The sequence below is a fragment of the Zootoca vivipara genome, chromosome 1 (genome assembly GCF_963506605.1).
Source record: "Zootoca vivipara chromosome 1, rZooViv1.1, whole genome shotgun sequence".
Classification (NCBI taxonomy): Eukaryota; Metazoa; Chordata; class Lepidosauria; order Squamata; family Lacertidae; genus Zootoca; species Zootoca vivipara.
The window spans coordinates 105,776,233-105,797,478 of record NC_083276.1 but is presented as its reverse complement, the minus strand read 5'-3'; the positions used below and the strand labels follow the sequence as shown (position 1 = coordinate 105,797,478).

Sequence of the window (21,246 nt, the reverse complement as noted above, 5' to 3'; positions counted from 1 at the left end):
TATGATGAATTCTCAAAGGAATCTGAAGGTGGAAGGTACCATTTATGGGAGCAGATTTTACAGTAAAGACTCACACTTGATTCTACCCTAAGGAGCACTTTCAGTACTAGTAATGAAGCGTGTTCCAAGCACTTCAAACATAATTTATCACTCCCAGATTGCATTACTTAATGTCTTATTTAAAGACATTACCCAATACTAAGCACTCTTATCTCTGTGCCCATGTTATTTCCCTCCTTCTGTAGAAACTGGACACATCTACCCTCAACAAATTCTCTCCAAAAATAATTTTGTTCATCTTGTTGGTGATAGAATGAGACATTAAGCAGAGCATTTTCTTGCCTAAAATTACAAGTATTCTCCATTCCTTGCAGAAGAAGAGTCAAGTTAAAAAAATTATTTAACATTCTGCAAATATTTCACACGGGAGACATGAAGTCAAAGCCTTTTTTTCTCCTGGGAAGGGGCTCAGACTTATTTTGTAAATGTTAAAGTTCAGTGTACAGAAGAGGCTAGGATATGGCTTTTTCTTTTCTATTTTTTTTTTCAAATTCAGCTTTAGATTAAGACTTCAACATGTGTATATGACTTTGCTCTGTAGAATGCTCAAAATTTAAATAAGTTCCCCTACAAAAATTAAACTAAGCCCTCAAAACACTAGACACACAACATATGAGAACCCAGATCCCTCTTTCAAATGGAATTGGAAAGGAAGGGCCACAATCACAACAGAAGCTGACCGTTTATAGGGAACCTGTGGTTCTCCAGATATTGTTGGACTCCAACTACCCTCAGCACAGCCAATAGTCAGAGATGATGGGCACTGTAGTTAAGCGGTTTCGTCCAACTCCTGCAGATTAAAAAACTATTGCTCATACAATCAGGCAGCCATAGCTGAAAGAGGGGGTGGGGGGACCTTCAGAAACCCTTTTGCATGCACCTGAAAGGAATTATTTGGATTTCAGCCCATGCATTGGGCCAAAAAGAAAAAAAAATCATAAATGTATCAAGCTAATTTCACCAATTTTACTTTTTAAATTAAAGTACCGGTAGCATTTGTTTTGTCAACAGCTTGTTCTTTGTTTTTCCTACAGTGCCTTGCACAAGCTTTGCCAGATATGTTGAGACACCTTAATTAAGTATTTCAAAGCCAAAAACAAATATAATAGGTGCATATGAAACTTTAAGAGGAGCCTGAAGGATATTAGTATTAGTATTTATACTGCCCTTCAGCTGAAGATCACAGGGCAGTTCACAACATAAAAATACAAAACAAGAACACAAAATACATAATAAAAACAGAAACAAAGACAAATCAAAAACATTCCCCCTCCACAAAACATTTAAAAGGACATAGTAATGTCCTTTAATCAGTCAAAGGCCTGATTAAAGAGAAACGGTTTTGCCTTGTGCATGATGATATGTAATGAAGATGCGAGTAAGCCTCCCTGGTGAGAGCATTCCACAAATGGGGAGCCACCACAGAAAAGGCCCTTTATCATGTTGCCACCCTCTGGACTGGAGCAGGCACACGAAGAAGGGCCTCAGATAATTATTATAGTACAATCCTATTACATTAGAGCAGTAAGGCATACCACTATTAGGCTGGCAGAACCAACCCAGCTTATGCAATGTGTCCCAGCTGAGGAAGGGGAAACACACACAGAGCCAGACAATATAAAAATGGTATAAAAACAGTAGACATATCTAGAGCATCCCTAGAAACTCTGCCAGTACCCACCAACCAGGAACTGTGCTGATACCAACACCCATATGCTGCCTCCACAGAGACAGCAACAGAGACATGCCCCCCCCCAGCACAAGTCACTGCCCATACAACATGCAAGACAACACCACAACACCCTCCACCCACAAGCCTCTTCAATCAGTAGACTTTGACAGACGTTTTTTTATTATTTCTAATAGGCAACTCACAGTAGAAAGTATTTATACTTAGAAGGTATAAATTCTGGCAGAAATCTGTTGACATTATTAGTATAGAAATAGGATACAGAGGATACTTAAATGGATTTGCCTGGACCCTTTATACACTGTATACTATACACTTCCCCTAAAATAACAAGTCTAAAGTCCCAAAGGTGGCTGCCAGTTCCATAACACGCACATGGCAAGCCTATCCGTATGTCGACATAGACACACATCATCACGAGTAACAGAAATGGTAGAACATTAATCAAGTAATCTTGACTATACTGGTTACAGAAAGTAGGTGGATGAGAAGGGGATTGCGGATAATGTGTCGTTTGTAGGTGTGTGATTTGTGGGGGCTGCTAGATTTCTCTAGCTCGCTGGGAACCCAAGCAGGGAGAGTGACAATAAGATTTTCAGAAATCTGTGGATGAGAGTCAAAATCTGATTAATTCATTCCCCCCCCCCTTCCAGAAAAGGGTAAAATACTTCCCTACTAAAACAACTGGTTGCTGCTCACCTTCTGAGCCTAATGGTTTGGATCCTGTACTTACTCTGGTGTGAATCTTTTCACCTACTTAGATGCTGTCGAGGGACTCTCCTCCATTCCAATTAAAAAATAGGACTGGAGACTATAAGTCACAAGGCTTTTTAATGAAGTGTTGCTATAGCCAACCCAGGTGGTGCACTTGTCACAATCTGCTGTCATCCTTAGGAGGTCTGTGAACATGCTGCTTTTTCAAGCATGCTGGGTGTTGCAATTTCAGTGTTTTTATTTATACTATGGTATACTAGAAGAAGAGGAGGAGGAGATGTTTGGACTTGATATCCCGCCTTTCACTCCACTTAAGGAGTCTCAAAGCGGCTAACAATCTCCTTTCCCTTCCTCCCCCACAACAAACACTCTGTGAGATGAGTGAGGCTGAGAGACTTCAGAGAAGTGTGACTAGCCCAAGGTCACCCAGCAGCTGCATGTGGAGGAGTGGGGAAGCGAGCCCTGGTTCACCAGATTACGAGTCCATCACTCTTAACCACTACACCACGCTGGCTGAATACGACAATTATGTTTTTAGTCTTGTAACTAGTGGCTGCTTTTATAAATTGCAATCCAAGTTTGGATCTACTGGCCACATTCACGTATCACAATAAGCAAGGCTTTCTGGCTAACCATGGTTTCTTGAGCACAAACACTATACTGTTGCATGCCACCCAGCTGCTCTCAGTGACCCTTCCCCAGTAACTCAAGCAGAAGAAAAGAAAATAGGATGCCACAATGAAGCTTGTTTTCTTGTGACTTCCAAACCTGAGATCATTATCGGTTCCCTAATAAGCCAAGATCAGTAGCCACAGTTTGTTGTTGGCTTACATAACCTTACTGTGACTTGTGAACAAGGCCAATATATGAAGAAAGGTAAATTAAAATTTTAAATTAACACCTGGGTTCCTAAAATTAAGACTAGAAGATGAATTTTATTTTTCCATTCTTTTTCTCTAAACCATATCTCCAAGTCCAACCTTCCAAGGGAACTGGCAAAGAAACCACACACTACTGGCTGTTTTGAAGGCACGAAATCAGCCACTGGTGGCACAAGTAGCTTTCTCGCAGCTCAGATGGGAACATGACAGTCCATCTGACATGTGGGTGTTCTTGACAGAGCTGTCGAGGCAGAATGCAGCCTTATGTTTCTTTATGTTCATTTTTCTCCCCCTTACAACAGAATTCTTTTTAAAATAGGCACACAATGTACCATCTCAAGTTTAACCACAGTTCATGGTAATTAGAAAATATGCAAACCATCTGAATTAAGAGATGCTGTAACTGTTCTAACTTGTAAGCAAGAAACATAGGACCAGAATGGTGAAATTGGGGCCTGAATCTCAAGGAAGTAGCAGCCAAAACAATACTCCACCACCACCTTCAGTCTGGTTCTACATCTCCTCAGTGGCATATGAGGCTGTAAATTATGTATGGTTGTGCTGAACATGTTCCTTCTACTGATGAAGTTGGCAACAAGGTAAGGTCCAGAGCTGCCTGAGAAGCAACTCTGAATTTACAGTGACTCCACATAATTCCCACCTTTATACAGTACTGTACTGAGAAGATAAGGGATTGTACTATTTGGGGGAGTTCCTTCTCTTTCACCACTATTCCCACTTAGAAGTCAATCTTGAGTTCCGTAGAACTGACTCCTAAGTGTGCCTCAATGCCTTTGGTCTCAAAAATTCTCCAGAAGGCAGAATCTTACGCAGAGGGGAAAGGATTCCAGATTTCATGTATCTAATCTACATATATAACTCACATTCCGCTCTTTTGAACTGTCAATATCTCCCAAAGAATAGGAAACGGAAAACTACTCTGTTATTCCAAAAGCAAGTAGAGTTTAATATTTATTTAACATTTCCCATCGTGGTGTTCGGAAAATAAAAATCTAAGAGTCACATACCCAACTAGAGGAAGGGATTAAGTGTTACATTACAGGTTTGACTAGAAACTTGAAAACATCTGAGCCTGTTCTTTTAAACTGTATTTATCATCTCAAGCACAAGACTTCACCCTCAACATTTACACATGTCATTCTGTAGGCTGGTTCAGACAGTACTTTGGGCTGGATCCAGGCTGCTGAATGGAGCTGAGTAATATCCTGCCCATCAGCTTTGCGCATCCTACATGGGTCAGCCTACATGGGTGAACACAAAGGCATAGGCATGCAGTAATTTACCTGGACTTTACATGGAAACCAGCAGAGCAATTAAAAACTTGTGCATGTTGGATTTTATATATGTGGGACAACTTACATTCCCATATAAACAGCAGGGCAAGAACAAGCAAAATCTTATTCCATTCTATGGGATGGCCCCAATCAGCCCCAAAATAGTCAAAAATCTGCATCTGAAGCAAAAGCACATTATTCGTGGTTTATTAAATACCTCTTCAAATGTACAGTACTGAAAATTTTATTTTGAGAGAGCTTCCTTTTCACATGAGGAAAAGGAAGGAGAAAAAGAGTTGGATCTGCCATGGTCAACTCTTATCATATGATAACTTAGATGCTCTCCAACCCTTTTGTTTCAAAGCCCTATTAAACCTTTTATTTTAGTCAAAGGCAGAAAAACAAGACTTCAGATTGGAGAATTTTTTATAGAATTCAAAGCAAGCAACACAAAGCTAAAGTAATTCATACCTAATCAAAACCAGCAAGGCTTTCATTTTTTTCATTTTTTTAGTAATTAAAAGCTTTTCACAGCTGGCATGCAAAATAAAATACAGACCTATACTGGCAGTGCCTTTAAACAGACTTTTGATGAGGAGTGTTTTCCCCTCTAAACTGAGGTAGACTTACCTATGTTGGAAATGCACCGAGCACACCTTTCTTCAGGTTGCAGCATGCCACAGATGTCTATTTTAAGTGTTTTAAAATAGATGTTGACAAAATGCAGTGGGTGCTATACAAATAAGAAAGTTAGAGAGACATGTCTCTTGTCTCCAAGATCCTTGTGACAGGACTTGTGCTAAAATGCCATCACATAGCACACTGTGTGGCAAATTTGGAAGGCACATAACAATGCAAAATGTTTCGACCTAATGAAGATCAACACCACGCAAGGAATGAGAGGCCCTGTAACTTCATCCACATTCCTGCTGACCTTAGATGTGCAAACAGAAGACTCACAGCAAGCAGCTATGTAGCAGAATGCCATTACCAGGGGTGGGCAATTCTCTTAGTTGTCAAAAGCCCAGCAGGGTGGGTGACACGAGGGAGAACCCAGAAATAGACAGGCAAGGCTCAGACAACTCTGCCCCCCTTCAATTTCACCTTCCTCTTCCTCCAGCAAGTTGAAATTGCTGAAGAAGCATCCCGACTATGCCACATACTTGCATGAGCAAATTATTGTGGGGCATGTTCTGCTGTATACACTAACTGGGAGCCAGCCAGAGCAATGAATTAAGAAGGTGCTCCAAGAAAAAGGTTTTGAAAAATATTTAAAGGCCTGGATTTTTGTTAGCAGCTGTTGGTAGGCCTCAAATGAGGGTTTCTGGCAGCCAGTCTCCAATGTTACACCTTCTGCACCCCAGCATTGTGGTTCCCTAAAAGGCAAAGCGAACCAGGCCTTATGGATAAAGGGTACCTACCAACCTGGCTGCATTTCCAGCAAAATCCAGGTAACAGCAAGGTGGTTGGCACATCTACAGGATCCATGCCCTGTCCCTTTGGTCCAGCACAAGGTACAGACCCCCAGAACTTAAGCCCAAGCTCAACTGGGCTCTTGGTGCAGCTTTCCTGTTGACCTTGCTTGGCCATTGTGTGGGTGTTTCGAAGGGCCAGTTTCTGTCAAGAGAATTTCAAAAAGGGAAATGTGGATCCTTGTGCATTTCCCCCTTCCCTTTAAGGCTCTTATCAAGGATGCTTTTCATCTTCCTGCAGCTACTAAATTAATTTTTTTTAAAAAATGAGAAGATGCACCATTTGAATTTCAGAAGTAACACAGCAGCCCCCCTAAGTGGCTCATATGTAGCCAGAAGTGGGTGCCTTCAAATCACCATTGTAGACTAGACACAATGAAGGAAAGCCATAGCTGAGTGAGCCTAGGAAGCTCAACCATGTTAGCAGTTCCACTGAGTTTTTATATAAAAGAAAAACAAACACAACATCACCAATGCTGAAACCTAAATACAGCAACAGGTGGACGCTAGCCAAGCACAGTAGTGAAGAAAACTTTGCAGATGTGTTTTTAAGGCACATCATTATGGCTGTCAGTGATTCCAGTCTGGAATCGTAAGGCAAATAATATTTTATTCCAGCACACTGCTGTTGAGAACAAGGAAGCCAAAGAACAAAAGTTCATGTTTGCAAAATGCCAGAAAACTTGAAACAGGCTATGTATATGCTGCACAGCCCATCCTGGCCTCAACTATCTACCCTATGGGGCATGGACACAACGGCCATGGTGTGAATATTCTGAGAAGTCGGATTGGGAGACTGGAAGCACTATGGGCACATTACATAACATGCGTGAGATGTTCCTTGTGTACACAATATACCTATTACTGCTTCCAAGGTGACTCGGAAGCCTCCTCCTTCAAGTACACAAGCCACTAACCAGTCTAACCAGACTTGTACATACTTGCCAAGGGAACCAGAAAAGTGGCTAAGGACTGTGTCTAGAATAGGAAGCATGATAAAAATAGGGAAATAGTTTATTCTTTTTCTCTGAGGTTTTTAAAATTTGGGCTGATTAATTTCACTTACATTAAGTATCTCTTAAAAACAAACTAATTCAAAATAGTTGACCATAATACAGTTATACTGCCAACCTACTCACAAGTTGCAAACCTATGTTCACTTACCTGGGAGTAAATTTCACAGAACTCAATTGGACTTATTCCCAAGTAGACATGTATAGGACTGCACTGTCATTCTCCTAAAACCAAGTCCATAACTTTCTATAAAATATATTCCCGCTCTAGTTGCACACGGCTGCCTGCATTTAGATGTGTATCCAAATGCACATCCAATTTAAAGTAATGCACATAGATAGGCAGCATTTACATTCAGATGAAATTTCCTTTCAATTCGTGCAAGCAGATGCCCATTCATATGCAAATCTTACTTCACTTGCCACCAGTGCATTACTTTCAGCCAGATGCAGACCTACATTGCATTACTGGATATATTACTTTCAATTTCAATTCCAGCACAAATAGACACGAGTTCATGCAACTGAATTAGAGCCTGCTTTGCTATCTAAAACAAAGCAGGAACAATGTTTTGAGTTCGGGCATTATAAATTATAAGCAAAGTATCAATATTTACTGCCAAGTGGATTTTTTAAAATAAAAACACCATCCCATCATAAGGTGCATTTGGCCAGCCATTTTGTGAGCCTAACATTACCACAACCTAAGCTCTAGCATGAGGCTATATAGGGAAAAGGGCCTTCTTTGTGGTGGCACCCTGACGACCAAAGACCTTATTTTATCAAGCTTTTAAATCTGACCTGTTTTATCTCATCTGGCCATTCTTATACTACTTTGTATTCTTTATACCACTCTGCATTTCTTGTATCTGAAGCTGCATGTTTTTATATCACACCTTAAAGCTTTTAATGTTTTGGCTTTAATCAGATTTCATTTGCAAGCCACCCAGAAAACTGGTTGAGGGCATGCCGCTAATTTATGTGAAATTACTGTCAAAGCTGCGCCCAACATTCCACTGAAGTCAAAATGAAGCCATAAACTGTCCTAATTCAAACATGCTTCCTTCTTGCTCACATATCCAATAGATGAGACGTTACCTGTGTGTGGTTGTATTACACACACACACACACACACACACACACAGATGATAGCAACTAAGTATTTGGGGAAAGTGCACAAGAGGAAATTTCCCCCAAATATGTATCTTCAGAGGGTGATATTACCCATGTGAAACCAAAACTCAGAGGAGCAGAGTTCTCACATACAGTACTTACATGAGGAGGCTAATCCTCCCCTACACAGAGTGTAGATTTAGGAGCTGCAGTTTAAGATGCCTCTATACAAACACAGCTGTATCAAAAGGGTTAACACATAAATTTTTAGAAACAAAGGGCTGGCAACATGTTTGACGCACTTGTGCCTTCCAATGTGTTTACACTACATATAGTGCCTACCCCTATTAACAATAGGGAATATTCTCTTGATCTGGTAGACAGTTTAGTAGGGCCGGTTTGCACAAACAAGTGATCTTTAATTTCTCCACAAAATTGTGCACCCACACGGAGAAGCTTTAATATGGACCCAACACTTATACAAGCACAGCCACAACAATTTCTGAGATCACAGCTACTGGGGTTGGGGTTATGATTACTGTAAAAATACCAAGGGGAGATGCACCAATTGCTGTGTCATGATGTCACCAAACCAAAGTATAGCATATTTTACAAATAACTGCAGTGCCGGAGAACAGATTAGACTATGTGGGGAAAACATTATAAAGAAATTACTTATATTTGGCTATTTAGGCAGCCAATATCAAAAATGTAAAATTGCAAAGCATGATTTCCAGAGCCTGTCAAAACTGTGAAAGAGAAAATCAGAAGGTGCAGGCTGTTAAAGTAAGCTATGACAATAAAATTCTGAGGTAAGCAGATCAATTGGGGGAGGGGAGGATACAGGGGTTTTTTTCTCCTCTGAATCCACAGAAGAACAGATAACCTGTCACAACATTTTGTGTCATCACTCACATAAAGGTGCAATTCCGTACTGAGGTTCTGCTGGTTGAGGGGTAGCAGGATTTGGCAGAAGCCCCAGAATGCCAGATAAGCTGATGTCACAAAATATATACCAACAAAACACATTATATATGCTGGCAGAATGGCTTAAACGGGACATGGGCAGCCCAGGACAAGAGTACATTTACACCAAATCCAATGCACCTTCAATCTATGATCACACACAAGATTTATCCTGCACCCAGTTCAATGCCAGCTAGGAGGGAGACCCATCCTGTGATCAGCAGCAGTGGGGATGTTGTTCACAGCTGTACTGTACCTCCGTGGTGTTGAAAACCTATCTGCTCCAGACAGGCTCTGGTACTTTACAAGCTGTTATACAACAGATGAAAGCACCCTAATATAGCACTGGTTCCTTTGCTGTCTCTGTTGAGCCACTGTAGAAAGTGCTTTTATGTTGCGTAAGGGGCTGTGAACCCTCACCTGGAGGAATACCTGGGCAGTAGCAGGGTCACTACTGATTGCGGCACTAAGGGGGCTGGAATGGCGGCACTGTTGCCTTGTCTGTTGTATGCATGGTGATGTAGGGAACACGGGTGGCACTGTGGTCTAAACCACTGAGCCTCTTGGGCTTGCTGATTGGAAGGTCAGTGGTTTGAATCCGTGCGACAGTGGTAGGCTCCCATTGCTCTGTCCCAGCTCCTGCCAGCCTAGGAGTTCGAAAGCACACCAGTGCAAGTAGATAAAGAGGTACTGCTGCAGCAGGAAGGTAAATGGTGTTTCTGTGCGCTCTGGCTTCCGTCTCGGTGTCCTGTTGCGCCAGAAGCCGTTTAGTCTTGCTGGCCACATGACCTGACCTGTCTGTGGATAAACGCCGGCTCCCTCAGTCTGAAAAGCGAGATGAGCGCCACATCCCATAGTTGCCTTTGACTGATGTAGGGGTGCATTCTGGGGGATATATTTCATTTCACTGACTCCTTTCATGTGTGGGTTTGCATCAGTGATGGAACAATCCTCACTTCCAATGACATTTTAACAACAACCAACTAAAGCTTTAGGTATTTGCAGCACAAATGCATATTTACTTGGAAATATTACATTCAACGAAACTAACTCCCTAGTAAGTGTGTTTAGGATTGGAGCCTTTGGTTATTTATTTATAAACTTTCTATCCCATTTCTTCAAAGAAATGCAAGATAGCTACAACACAATCCCCATTTACCTGGGAATAAGCACCTTAGGAACTCAATTAGATTTACTTCTGAGTAGACATATACTGGCATGTAAAGGTAAAGGACCCCTGGACAGTTAAGTCCAGTCAAAGGCGACTATGGGGTGTGGCGCACATCTCACTTTTCAGGCCGAGGGAGCCGCCGTTTGTCCACAGACAGATTTCCAAATCTAAACCGTTACTGGCGCATGGAGGACTGTGATGCGGTGTTAATCTATTAACTATTTCTGCCTTACAAATCGCATACATCCATTTAGAATGGAACATTAACAGTAAGTTATGTTGTTATCTAAATATCATTTTTAAAATTACGAAACAAGTCACATTATTCAGCAATGAGCCACTTGTTCAGCACCTGGCGAAACACCAAAAGGATTTTTCACCCAGAGGATTTTGATATTCAAAGCCTGTATTACATCTGCCTATCATCTGCAGGAACACAGTACGGGTGGCAACCATTTTAGCCACGTCCAATTGATGCGCAACTGCTGACACGCAGGTCATTTGGACCCAGAAGAGGGTGGAATGGAGCAGGCTTATGCGTGATCCACCAACATGCACTTTGACCTGGAATGCAACCCTTGCAAGAAACGGGGAGTTGCCTGTAGTCTTCTATGATAATCAGTAACGGCTAACTCCAAATAAATAAACACCGTGAGCAACATTCCGTAACAAATGGATTTTAGTACATAGCAAGTCCAACTATTCTTTCTCAGAATTCACAGACGTATAAGGATAGATTCTAAAGTAAGTTAAGTAAGTTCACAGAAGGAAAATTTCCAGTGCCCACGTCCCCCACTTGAGCCCCTTGAAAAGCCTCTCTGCAGGTTCTATCGAAGGACACGGGAGAGAGAAGACATACACCTCATTTGAGGCAGTTCAACCATCCCATTCCAGGGGGAGTCCCGAGACCCTCTGGAGCGGATTTTCAGGGGGTGGCAGTGCAGAGAATGGGATAGGAAACTTTACTACTTCTGTGAACTTCCTTATTTTAGGAACCAAGGCCTGGGTATAAAATAAACAAGGATCAAATAGGCTTATTATATTCACGACCATGAAAACTAGAAACATAGATCACCGTTAGAAACTAGAAACTAGAAACATAGATCACCGTTAGAAAGGCTTCCCACTAGGCAGTCATAATATGCGAAAGCCACTAACTACATGTCCGTCATGCAATACTACACTGTATGGCATTTTATTATGCTTCCTTAGGCTGATGCCCACAAACATCAGCTTTCTGTACGACGCTGCAAGCAATGCCTTTAAAGCTAGTCTTGGGAGTTGATCTCTGCAGCCAACAATTTACCTCATTTCCGGCCAGGACAATGCCAGAGTGGCAGAGGGGGAAGAAGTCTGTGTCCCACCAGGCTGCTAAATACCTTGGCGGCCATGGAAACCCCCCCCCCCCACTGTTCATGCAGCATAAAGTATTTCAATCCTCGCATGTTCAGGATTGGGAGGCTAACTTTACTTTAGTAAGTTATCCCTGTATAAGACAGGGATAGAAATGATGCTTTGAAATGCATTTGTTGTTTTTCTTTTTATTTCTGAGTATTTATAACCAGCCCTTCGTTGACTATTTTAATCCCACAGCAGGGATCAATAAAATAAAGCAATAAAAATTACAGAATCCATAAAAAGGTCCAATCAATAACAAATTATTGCACTGTTGTTCCTTCTGCTGTGAGCCACTTTGGGCACATTGACGCAGCAAAACAGCATACTAATTAATTAAGAAACAACAAGAGGGACCTGAAATAAAAGGTTGCAGTGTGTAACCAACAACAGGCATTTAGTTGGCATTTTGTGGCTACGAATCATGCTCAGTCCTCACTGGGCTGTTTGGGTCTTTTTTTCCTACTATCAGGGAGTTGTTGCGGCTACTCCCGAGTAAAGATGCTCCAGTCCATTGTGTCTTTAAAGGTTTTATTGTGCATACTATTTACAGTGCAGAGATAGCAGAAAACATGACCCGCCTAGTCACTCTCAGAACCCAGCAATGGCGCCCGTCGGCTTCGGGGCCAGCATAATAACCGGGGCATCCCAAAATGCTGCCCCTTCGCCCTGCGTTTGAGCGCGTGCCTCGATTCGGGCGCTGGAAAGAGCAGTGTCCCTTCTTCCCCTTGCTGGCTGGGACGGTGCCTGAGCTCCGACGCCTCCCTGAGCCATCCCTCCTCCCCTAGATGGTCAGAGTGGTGCAGGGGCTCCGATACATCGCTGAGCCCTTCTTCCACCGTCTGTTCTTCAGAGTGTTGCCAGGGCTCTGATGCCTTGCTGAGCCTTCCCCCTTCCATTCCGCTTTCCCCTGACCCGCTGCTAGTGCTGTCGCTGGGAGAAGTGCTGGTCAGGATGATGGGGGGAGGCTCCCTGTAGGGAGTCCCCCTGACAGATACTTTGTGCTTCTGCAAACCTTAAGCTTCCTCCAAACCTGCTAATGCAGGCATCCCCAAACTTCGGCCCTCCAGATGTTTTGGACTACAATTCCCATCTTCCCCAACCACTGGTCCTGTTAGCTAGGGATCATGGGAGTTGTAGGCCAAAACATCTGGAAGGCCGCAGTTTGGGGATGCCTGTGCTAATGCCTCCCATTTGCATATGGATCATGCTGTTTTTGGTTACATAAGGATTGGCCTTTGTATGATGAGTTCTCTATTAATATATATGTGATAATATGTAAATGTATGTGACTAATTTCTATGAAAGTTAAAATACTGCACCAAGAGACACTAGAAACAAGGGCAGACACTTTACCCTCTAGTCCAGGCATCCCCGAACTTCGGCCCTCCAGATGTTTTGGACTACAATTCCCATCTTCCCCAACCACTGGTCCTGTTAGGTAGGGATCATGGGAGTTGTAGGCCAAAACATCTGGAGGGCCGCAGTTTGGGGATGCCTACTCTAGTCCCAGCCATGACAGGGCAATCTTACAGAAAGTCCATATCTGTGCAGAATACGCAACATACACACTATCCCTGGCGCATGCTCCTTAGAACATACAAGTTCTCCCACCTTTACAATAATTGCTAGCCATATACAAAAGGTTTGTTTTCCCATTTGGTCACAGCTGCAATGACACCATCACCTATAAAAGTCTAATGGAACAGACCATATTTTTAGTCCTCCCCTTTCTAGACTGCCTGTGAAACAGTGTTTAAATAGTAAAAAGTCATGCTCTATTGACTAGTAAATGGCTTATCCTATATAACCCAGAAAGAGATTTACATTATATTAAACTCCATCTTTAAACACACACACACACACACACACACACACACACACACACACACACACACACACCAAGAGTTCAGATTCCTCAGCTGACTTTAAAGTGATGCCCTCCAATTCGGAGTTGCCATGGCATCGACTGTACAAGACTCCAGTTAAAGACACAAAATGCCTCTTTTCCTAAAGGCAGTTATGGGAAGTTAGCAAGTTTGGAAAGGAACCAAGTATGCTTTGGCTCTGCAGTGGACCTAATTTATCATCATTTGGACATTCCAGTGGTTAGCTAAACCAAGAAAGCAGAACAACTGGCACTTTATAACGTCAAGAAAAGCTAAGCTCCATAGGCACTGCCAAAGTTATAGGCTTGCCCTACATACCAACAGCAATTTTCACTATTAGCCATTTGCTCTCCGATAATAGATTTAAATAAATATAATGACACCCAATTCCCCACCACTGATACTCAAATCTCCGCAATTAGGAAAGACTCGGTATAGTTCTGTATATGGAAAGAAGAAATAATGTGTTTTTTTTTAAAAAAAAATGCAATCAATTCTTCAGAGGAAGTTCTGAAGGATGTAAGATACCATATTTATTTCCTTTACAAGTTGGATATTATGCTAGGGTTTTATTGTTTTTTAAAAATGCAAACAAAACATCTGGCTGACAGAAAACTGTGCAAACAATTGACGTTCACTGTCAAATCTGCTCCCAAGACTTTTCAAATGGACTTGTTGAGTAAAGCATTTTAGGAGTACTATAATGAGTACCTTCATAGCAACTGCAAGTTCCTTTGCTCCTAGCAATCAAAAGAGCCCTACTATTAGAAAGAAATTTCAACTATCCTATTGGTAAAACAGAAATACATTTGCCAAGCAGCAAAGTTTTCTTCTTCCAAATATATTACTGAAATGTTGCTTTGCCAGCTGTCACATGGCATGAAGAAATGGGAAGACAGCAGCAAAGGCCACTGAATTAGTCAGGGGTATTTCTCAAGCTTCAAGACTATTTGAAAATTTTCATCAGTGTCACAGAAGAATGGTTTATGCACCAAACTATGTGTTGCTTAATGATCCACGACAGTTGGATCCATAAGACAGTTTGTACGGATTTTGCACTGTTGTCTAAAATAAATTTAAATTTAATTTCTCAACATGGTTTTTTTGGGATATGTATTCGCAAGTTAAGGAATATGTTGTCTGCCGTCCTGGCTACTATCTTAGGTTTTAGGATCAATCCTTGGGTATCAACAGATTTGGATGCAGCAGGTTGAAGAGCAAAACTAATTCCCCCTCAAATAGCCTCAAAACTTGGGAAATCTGTAAGTAAATTGCAATCCCCTTCTTCTAACCTTCATTAACTTCATGGTTTTAGATACACTTACTTCATATACAAATTAATATTAGGAAACACCCCTGGTGGCTATTTGCCTCTTAATTGGCATGTACACATAGACAAGTCAATGAATGGAGCCATGGTTACACATGAAACTGCCCTATTATGACAGCACCATCAGTATCATTGGTGATACTCAGCATTAGGAAGGGAAACATTCCCGTACAAATGTTAATACTGTACTCCAGTTGGTATGGCACCATTAGCAACTGTTGAACTGAAAGCTAATCATAGGCTGCATTCAGACATACTTTATTCCGTTCTGCTGGCATTCAGGCCCGGCTCTAGGGGCAGTCTCAGTGGCGCTGCGTGCAGGAGGGCGCTGCACGACGAAGCCGCGTAGAAGCTATGCTGTGCGCTGCACCCGCCCACGAGGGCGGGGGCGCCAGTGCGATCTCTGCAACCACGGCGCCAGGGCGCCCGACCGGCTTGAGACGGCCCTGCTGGCATTTTCTTACCTGGCAATTTTTGGGTTTTATTTGATATTACATATGGAAGCAAAAGACACTTTAACTTTATTCTCCTAGAATTCCAGAGGTTTAGCACTCATTCCCATGTTGTTCCCACACAAAAAAGTTTGCAAACCCATTTTGACTGCGCTGCAAACTGCGAAGTCTCCTGTTAAGCTCTCACTAATGAATTCATGAGGTAGCCTTACACACAAACCATTTTCGCTCAACTCAGACCCTCATCTGAAAATTGGAGGCAGTACTAACCCACCCATCAAGAGCTCATTTAAGGAATCCTCAGGTAATAAGATGGGAAATGCTTTAAAGGTTCAAATTGTGCAAACATAAATGCAAAGGGTGATTATAACCTATTACATATTCCTCATTGGCTACTAATGGTATGCAAGCACGTTTGGCTGTGAAAAGTTTTCAAATGTGGTTCTTACTATGTTTCAAAGTGGTTGCTACTACTGTGATGCTCCATTGTGAATATGTACACAGCAGAATTTAACAACACTAGTTTTGTGTTTGTGCAACAAAAAGCAAGAATGGCTGGGAAAGAAATCCTCTGCAAGATAAGGCTGCCTCTCCCTTTCCCTCTGGCAAGACAGAGAAAACAGGAAGCGATGTTCCATTTAAAAAAAAAAATCAGAGTTACGAAAAGTACAAATCAAGTTAGCACATAAAATGTTCTTCTTCTTTTATCCAATGGTACTTGAGATCTTTATACACCATACAAATAAGGGATGAAGCACTAGGCAAAGAAGACTTATAGGGTCTGGAAGAGGCCTCAGAATGATCTTATTCAAGCCAACTGTGTGCTACAAATACAGAGAAAGACTAAGCAAGGTGGACAATACAGTACTAGGGATATCTATAGCAGAAGAACTTGCACATTCAAATCATTCAAGGAAATGGGCTATTCACCACCATAGAAGAGTAAAGGTTATATTCTAGATCAGACCTGGAACAAAGGAGAACCCACCAGCCAGTTCTTAGCCTGTGAGAGTGACTAACTTTAACAGCCTACACCTTTTCACAAAGTGTCCCAAAAAGTCTACCTACCCTTTTCTGGGAAGTTCTGTCACACCCAATCCTTCCAATTGTTAAGAAACAAATCAACCAAGGCAGAAACATGTCATCTGACTCTTACACTCTGTTTTTACCTCTCTCTTTCAATTACAGATGACATGCACTTGATGAAACCAATGTTAAATGGCTCCTGTGTCGCAAAATGAAGTTTCTGTCTCTCACATTTCCACGCCCAGCAAGCCCTCATTTCTGCATCAAGTTTCTTTCATGCAAAAGTTCTTTTTTAAATGCGCCCAGCTCCCCCAAATAATTTTTTCCCATACAAAAATTTCAACTATTTCCATTCCTAAGCAGTACAATAACTTACGGTAATATTTCCCTTCTTTGGGCATCCTAGTATTACCTCCCCAACTACACCAAGCTTGTGTTCCTCCAAATGTGTGGGGTTTTTTTTAGGAGAGATGACCCCATATCTATCCAGCCCCACCCCCCCCAATTGATGCACATTGCCATTCAAATGGTGTTTGTGCACCATGTTATGTGATCGATTATGTGGGGTGGGGCTTACCCCCCCCATATTTTATCAAGTTGGCACCCCTGCAGCCACCAATGTTTGGCACTGAAGCTTCTCTCTCTCTCTCAGATTTTAAGACCCTGCCCCTTAACCCAACCTTCTTCTATGGGGGTCTTTTCTACATACACACACACACATACCATCGCAGTCTTGAGACTTGCATGCTCACTAGTGAAAGGAAAGACACTCTGCACATGTTCAGACAATCTTGACAAATTCTAGCACTGAATTAAGACTCTACATAACGATATGCAAACTAGTTTTTCACTATAACAAGACATCCCTCCTGTGTCCAGGAATACACATGCACACGCATCATGTGCGATTCACACACAAGTCTATTTTCCCACAGGTATATAGCAAGAGGCCACACACGCGTCTGTCACTCCCGACTGTATCCCGTTTTCCTATAGAGAACCGTCGCCCATTCCTGAACATCATCACCACGTGTGAGGTGACCCATCTTCAAACATTACCTACTCCTTCCATTTACTTTTCGAACAAACACATTCGCAGACCCAGCGGCACTTTTTAGGGCTCTGGCTGCCCCTTACAACACCCTCCTCCATTGCACCAGCCTTACCTTAGGCCTCCTTGAGAACATTCCCAATTGCCCCTCAGAGTGACCGCCAGTTTCACACGATACCCGGTGCGTACCCTGTCCTCCTACCAAGGCACGACCCCCCCGGGCTGCTCTTTATTGCTCCCGAGTGGCAGGCGGACTCTCCCTTGCCCCTTCGCAGGCCCTTTCCCCCGCCGCCTATGCCAGCTCTCGGTGCCCACGAATGCCTTCGACGTGGCTCGGGGGCAGCCTTTCCCCCACCTCCTCCAGCACCAACACCTACCTAGTTCGCCCCACCCACTAGACCCTCACGCCGAGGGAGAAGCAGCTCGTGCAGCAGGGAGCCGAGGCTCCTGCGCCAAACATGCCCATGCATATTCCCTAGGCAGAAACTTCCGTCTCGCACTTTTGTTTCCTCTTGCAGCGTCCTTTAAAAGACCGGGGGAGGGACCCCTATGCGAAACCGAGGGCAGGCGCGTGTGGGGATGCGGCGGAGGGAGGGGGGAAGCACCACCACCACCACCACCTATCTTCTCCCCCGGTGCCCTTACCGTTTCTCCGGGAGTCCAGCGCCTCCGAGGCGCTTCAGGGTCTCTCGGTGTGCGTCCCGAGCGGGACTCTTCCAGCAGCGCCAGCCAGGCAGGATGAGCTCATTGGAAGCAGGCGGGCAACAGTCCCCGCCTCCCGCATTTCTCCCCCTCAGGCCGCCTTTCCCTCGGAGCAGCCAGCCAGGCTCGCGCAGGGGGGAAGGGAGGGAGCTTCCCAGGCTGGTTGCAATGGATGCCTCGCAGTTTCGGCCCGCTTGCTCTCCACACACGCCGTCTGGTCTGGGCTGAGCGTCCTGCAAAGCGCGCGAGCCAAGCCCTGGACTGGGCGCGGCCAACTCACCGTGGCAACCTCCCCCCTTCCCTTCCCTTTTTTATTTTTCTGCTTCTCCTCTCGGTTCCTACCAGCAGCTTCCAACAGCACCAGCCCCCTCCTTCTCTCTCCCTCTGTTTCCCTCCACCCCCTCGAGTAGCCAAAGTTCCTGTTGCTTTGGAAAGAGGCAAAACCATCTGGGACCAATTAGCGGGAAGGGGGCTCAGCAGGACTGCAGGGCAAGCCAGGCTGGGGAGACCCGGCCTTTGGCATTCCCGCCTCCTTTCCCGCGGATCGGCAAATGCAAACCTGGAGTCAAAGGTGGGGGTGGCGGCGGGGTAGGGTTGGAGTAAAGGGCTTGGATCAGGCCGCCTCCGCGCGGAAGTGACCGGATAAATATAGTGGCGGACAAGTGCTTAATCAATGTTGCCTTGCATGGCTGCTGTTTTTTTTTTTTGTCCCTCCTGTCCGTGCTCACGAGAAAGCTGCTCATACGGGGCTTGTTGCAACGGCGTCCTCTCTTGCATCTGTGATATTGTTACCTACCTGCCTTACTTGGATTGCGTGTAACGTGGCTTGCATACTGTTTAAGCTGCTGCTGTTACGTGTTAAGAGTTCACTCCTTCAGTCGGTCACAGGATTGGTTACCTTTTTTTAACCTGGGGGGTTTACAGTATCACAGTACTGTTTAATCGTTGGGATTTAAAAGCAAGGGGGATTTTAAAAGGTTTTATTGATATATAATACGAAAATAAAATCTATTTGGTGAAAGAGGAATCTTCAAACGTTGTCATAACATTAAGCTCTTTATATTCTTTTGTCTGTGTTAAGTGATTGATGGCTGTTGGGTTTCTTGTCCTCAGGCTGCTGAGCTAGAGACACTTGCTTGGGAGTAAGTATTCAACTCTGAAGAATACACTGTATTTTGAGTAAACCTGCACAGATTGTACTGTTATTACACTTTTTTTTAAGAGAAGGCACTTGTTGAAATATTTTTGAATGCAACCTTGCAAGTGAGCAGTATTTTTGACACATTCCCCACCCTTTTAATTCTGTGTCGAAGCATGTGTTAAATCCATAGTTGTTCCGTACTAAACCATACTCATAAGTATAAACTATTGATCTCAGTAGGTCTGCTCAGAGTATGACTAAGCCTGAAATCCTAACCCAGTTTACCTGGGAGTAAGCTCCACTGAATTCAATAGAACTTACTTCTGAGTAGACTTTTAGGATTGTGTGGTTTGTTTGATACGACCTATACATCTTATCATTTGTAAAATTGGAGGTTCTGTAACTTAAGACACATTTTCTGATTAATGGAACGCTCATCACTTATAACAGCAATGGGAACAATACAAGTGCCTTGGTATTTGTTGAAGGTTTTTAATTCTCTTCCGGGATACAAGGTCATACACATCGGAAATAGCCGATTGCATCTTTAAAGTGAAACCATTATCCAAAATGCCAATAAATATTATAGCACCGAAATGTATCTCTCCTCCATTCAGTTACTTCCTCCCCTCTGCCCCCAATAATTTTTATTACAATTCTGAATGCAAGTCTAACAGCACAGTTCTGTCCGTGTTTATTTGGCTGTAAGGCCCCCTTGGGATTAATAAGGCTTACTCCAAAGGAAGTGTGCCTAGGATTGCAGCATGAATCTCTTAGACATACAGTTCTGAATTCTTAGGCCTACTGAGCAGTACAAACTAAATGATTTGTACATTTTAAAATTCTGTTGCCACAATTTGCCAGATATTTAAAACAAGTTTCTGGGCTTGGTCATTTTGCCACTCCTGATAAATAGTCTTTGGTACTCCTTGCAGTAGGAACACCATCAGCAATGACTCACATCTTGCTGCAGGCACTTCATTTTCTAAGTATTTTTACCCAGGGAATCTTTGCCTCCCCACAAATCCTATGTTTGCTATTGGAGAGACCCTTAACATGCGGTTCCAATTGTTATTTTTATTGACTGTAAACTACTTTGGCACTCTCTGGAGTAAAAGGCAGTATTGCAAATAGTTTTACTAATAAAATAAATAAGTGTTATTAAAAGCAGTTTCAACTCAGAATTCCAACGAGTATCAAATTAAGTGTCTGCTTACAAGATAATTTGCCTTGGAAAGAGAACTCATGCTAACTTCTGATTTGCTTACACATTCCTAGGGTTACTTGGGTTGAAGTGAATTGGAAGAAGGCAATATCAGAAGCTCCTGACTCATCTCCCTTTCATCCTGTGCTAATAGATCATGATGTAAACAAAAGAAGAACTGTTATCTCAGGGTGGGAGTTTACATGTCTGTAGACCAGTGAGGACCAAAGAGACTGAAATACTTGGGAATTTATTGTTCCTGTAATCGGGGAGTGGTAATCTCAGGGTAACCCTGAGATAGCAGCTTGTTTCATGTGAAAGTGTGTTTGACCGAGTTTGGATTAACCTACCAAGAACACCATCCATAGGAGAATAGTTCATTTCTCTGTTGTCTGGGTGATCAAGACAGTGTCTGGGTTTCCTTGCATTTTTACTGCACAGACTTTTGTCTCTGACACCTGAGGCTTGTTAACAACAGTGTTTCAAACCCAGCAGACAGATCAGGATAGATCCTGTAGGTAGGTACCTCTCAGTAATGAAAGAGTCTTCATAAGGTGTCCAAACAAATGAGACCCAGGGGTGTTGTCAGTATTCAAGACACCAATTGCATTCAGATCCACAGGAAAGCAAGGAGTCTGGATATTTTTCGCTATAAATGAATTCCGCCTTCTATAGTACTTC

The 21,246-nt window shown here is 43.0% G+C and overlaps 1 protein-coding gene across 3 annotated transcripts in view; it reads right to left on the bottom strand.

Annotated features, from left to right (window-relative positions):
* Positions 1-18,752, bottom strand: part of TANC1 (tetratricopeptide repeat, ankyrin repeat and coiled-coil containing 1) — a 131,056-nt gene extending 112,304 nt beyond the window's left edge. For 2 of the 3 annotated variants that reach the window (XM_035132073.2, XM_035132091.2), the window contains exon 1: positions 18,164-18,751. The gene's annotated coding sequence lies outside the window, so the exon portion shown is untranslated. Of the gene's footprint in view, positions 1-18,163 lie in introns of all 3 variants that reach the window. The other variant, XM_060280045.1, reaches the window with a different exon arrangement.
* Between the last annotated feature and the right edge of the window lie 2,494 nt (positions 18,753-21,246).